Here is a 3,994-nt window from a genome sequence, read left to right as displayed (position 1 = left end):
ACAGTGCCAGCAAAGTCTTCAAACTTCTCTGAAGCTGCCCTTTTCTGGCCTTGAATCCTGACGACTGTACGTACCAACCTTGATACCTCTGTGCTGGACTTAATGTAGGATTCAAATTCTGCATCCTGCATGGTAGAGGGGTGTGCTTGATTTACTTGTATCTTTAGTTGTGGACTGTCCAAGGTATCTACAAACTGATCCCTCAGCAACAACTTGAGGAGATTGGGTGGTGCAGTTGGGTAAGCCTTGTGTGCCATACTTTCCAAGTCCTGTGCCAGCTTTTGCAGGCTTTCCCCTTTAGCACGGACTCTCGTCCTAAACCTAGTCCTGTAGACTTCAGATTGATTTTGGGTTCCATACCTGAGTTCTAGAGCCGCTACCAGTGCTCTATAGTTGTGTCTGTTGTCTGCTGACAACTGTCCAAGTATTTACAGTGGTTGTCCCTTCAAGCTTGTTGCCACAAAAACTGCTTTCTGCTCCTCTGTCCATCCATTCATCTTTGCCAGGAGCTCAAATTGTGCTTTTTTCTGTTTCCCAAGGTGCCTTCCCATCGAATTCCTGTGGCTTCCTTCTTACTAAATCACCCCTATTGCTGACATTCATATCTGGGATGTAACTTCAAACAGGACTGAAGATGTCTGAATTAGGATTTAGCTGCGGGGTATGGGAGGGGCTTCCCATTGCCCGAGGCTGATTAGGTCGATGGCTAATATATCCTCCTTGTGTAAAAGACAATAAATCATTCTTTAATGTATTTAATTCACTTTGATATTGACTAATGTTTTCCATTTATGTACTCTGGCTTTCTCTCAATTGTTGGAGACTTTCTTCTTGTTTATTTTCTTTCTCTTCCAGCTACTGCTGTAGTCTCTTTTTTTGTTCATTTTCTTTCTCCTCCAATAGCTGTTGTAATCTCTCTTTTTGTTTTTTCTTTTTCCTCCAACAACTGCTGTAATCTCTCTTGTTTATTTTGCTGTTCGAGCTACCACTGTTGCAGGTTTTCTTGCCACTGCTGTAATCTCTCTTCTTGTTTCTTTTCTTTTCCTCCAACAACTGCTGTAATCTCTTTTGTTTATTTTGCTGTTCCAGCTGCCACTGTTGCAGGTTTTCTTGTAACTGCTGTTGTCTCTCTTCTTGTTTCTTTTCTTTTCCTCCAACTACTGCTGTATTCACTCTTCTTGTTTCTTTTGCTGTTCTTGCATTGCTGCCATCAAATCTGCTAAGTTGTAGTTTGATTTGCCGCTTTTCGTTTCCATCTTCTTTTTTTTGTCCCTCTCTCTGACACCAATTTGTCACGTCTCTGTTCGTTTGTTAATTTTCCGTAAAAATTCTTTCCGAAGAAACTTTAGCGATACAAGTCCTTTCTTAAATAAAACTATTTTATTCTTTCTCAATACAACTTTGCAGTACATTTAATTTCCACAGTCACGCTATAACTTAAACAAACGCTATAATTCACGCGCTCAACTCAAGTGTCCGTCTCTATCTTTGTCTGCAGTTCAATTACATTGTTGCCGTCTTGGCGGTCTTATATACAAGACTACCGCACATCTAGTAAACACTCGAGGCTTCAGGAAGGGACATGAATTTTCTAGAAGTTCATGACGTGTTACTAGTGTCACGTGACTTCCGCTGTCGTAACAATACGTTTTAAATATATAATTTTGAAGTCATATCAAATGAATATTCGGTTATTGAACGAAATACCGATTTGTACATTCCTGCAAAATAACTAGTTATTCTGAAAAGAGCTAAACAAGATGTTGATGAGATGAGAAGGTACTAGTGAATTAAAGAGGATATCAGTATAAGATGCCACGAAGTTCCTATCTCAGTGATACAAAAATTCTACAGTTGAATTCCAGTAGAGATTAAATGTTACCTGTTTCCTAAAATGACAAAGTATACTTTTACCGAAAACCAATTAAACATGAGGTCCCCTTATTAACAATTTGTGGTATCCATAAAATATACTTGCTGTGAGTTTGAATTAAAGCATTAAAGTGAACTTTACATTTGGCGTTATCTTAAAACTTAAACACCGTTATACATTGTAGATACCATGTATATATTGAAACAGCAATTTTGAAAATTATAATTAAGTATGGTTATAATTAAGTAATAACATTTGATAATAGTATGAAAGAACTTTCGTTAATTCTAGAAGACTTTCAATTTCGAATACTGAAGCAAGCATACGAGTTTTTGTTGTTGTTTTACAATGCCTGTGTTTTAGTTCATTACAAAATAATACTGGTTTTGATAGCAAAATGTCATAGATGATACTATGATGATAACTTGGTTGTTTTTATTTAAGCACAGAACTACACAATGGGCTAGCTGTGATGTACCAATAGCAGGGATCGAATAAAAAATTCCAGCATTATAACCACGAAAGCTTACCGCGGACAAATTGAGGAACTGCTGTAATAAATGAAATCGTTTTAAATAGCATTATATATATATATATATTTCTCATTGCAAGATACCTGCACATTATATGCTTCATAAAACTTTCTTCTTACTAGTCACAGCATATTACAACAGTTTCGTGCAAGTAAAAATACACAAGTTCAAACAGGTACACGGTACACACGCATCCAGGTATTCAAAACAAAAACGGAACTCTCTTACGTCACAGATCCGAAATGCTATGATTGGTTACTCCAGCAACGATGTCATTATTCTCCCAGTGATACCGGGAAAGTGTCAGCTGGGCCACGCGTACCAAGTCTATATGGATGCCGAATTTTAAGCCTCTTTATAAACTAGCTTCCTTGAAAATGCAGCAGTAGAATATTTTGTCTAACTTTTGGAATAGAAGAGTGAAAACACAACTGATTGTTGCAACCCATAAAACTTGCACAATGTCTGCAGTGCAATTATACAAAGCAATCAAACATTGACATTATTAGAGGTACGTTTGAGGTAAGGGTGAATAAACACCATTGGAGCAGTCAAAGGAGAAAAAAAATAAGTTCCTTCAACCAATAGGCATTTGGAAATTTTTCTTTAGATGTGCACGTGACTGAATTCTTGCCAATCCTGTTTCTGGTTGTGGGGAAGTAAGTTACTCATTCACCATTTTTAGCTCAAGGCCTTCAGTTGGCATGCTCCGTTGCTAAGGTATGGTACTTTAGACTCGAGAATGAATTGGATGTACGAGTGTGACTGACGTCTTGTTTCTAAATAGCAAGCTTTACAGAAGATTCACTGAACAGCTCCCACAAGACTTGACACAGAAGAATATATTTAAGTTTCAAGACTGGTAAAGAACTTCGAAAAATTGTTATTATGTAGTTCGTTGTGACGTTTCGGTAAGGTTGTATAACTATAAGCTTTCTAAACGTTAATTGTTTTACATTATATAGCTTATGTAACAAAATGAGGTTACTGTCAGTGACAGTGTTACTCAGTGTTAGTATTATCTACATCACTTAAGTTAATATATATAATTTGACATAGCCATGCGTGTACTAGTTTTTATACGATAGTTATGTATTGTGATACCCTAAACTACCATATCAATTATTTGGAAAGACATGACTGAGGAACATTGTTACAGACTGTGATACAAACTTTTTGTTTAGCTTCGGTTGTTGTCAGGGTAGGTGTTTGAATCTTTGGCTTTAGCTTAGTGGTTTTAAGGAATGACAAGTTAACTGTGGGAGCGGCCTTTACAGTTTACGTAAGAAATAATACTTTATTAATGAATATTTTGACAAATGCATACTAAGTAACGCGATTATTAGCGTTAGTTATCTGCTTTCAGTAATTATTGCTACTACTTGTACTAAATAAGTTATTTGGTAAATTTAATTTTTATAACAAAGAAACTGTTTTGCAATAAACGATTTTTTTTTCATAAATATGTAGTGATGAAATTCATGACCCCCCCCCCCCGCCAGTGGCACAGCAGTATGTCTGCGGACTTACAACGCTAGAATCCGGGTTGCGATACCCGTGGTGGGCAGAGCATTGTGTAGCTTTGTGC

The 3,994-nt window shown here is 37.0% G+C and overlaps 1 protein-coding gene across 5 annotated transcripts in view; it reads left to right on the top strand.

The window, feature by feature from the left end:
* The first annotated feature begins 2,327 nt into the window (after positions 1–2,327).
* The window catches only part of LOC106469640 (protein capicua homolog), an 87,111-nt gene continuing 85,444 nt past the window's right edge, over positions 2,328–3,994 (top strand). For 3 of the 5 annotated variants that reach the window (XM_022398218.1, XM_022398219.1, XM_022398214.1), the window contains exon 1: positions 2,328–3,317. The gene's annotated coding sequence lies outside the window, so the exon portion shown is untranslated. The remainder of the gene's footprint in view (positions 3,318–3,994) is intronic. The other 2 variants (XM_022398216.1, XM_022398215.1) reach the window with 2 other exon arrangements.

Source organism: Limulus polyphemus, unplaced genomic scaffold, assembly GCF_000517525.1.
Source record: "Limulus polyphemus unplaced genomic scaffold, Limulus_polyphemus-2.1.2 Scaffold3588, whole genome shotgun sequence".
NCBI classification, from domain to species: Eukaryota; Metazoa; Arthropoda; class Merostomata; order Xiphosura; family Limulidae; genus Limulus; species Limulus polyphemus.
The sequence above is the reverse complement of the archived record's forward strand: the minus strand, read 5'-3'. Positions and strand labels throughout refer to the sequence as shown.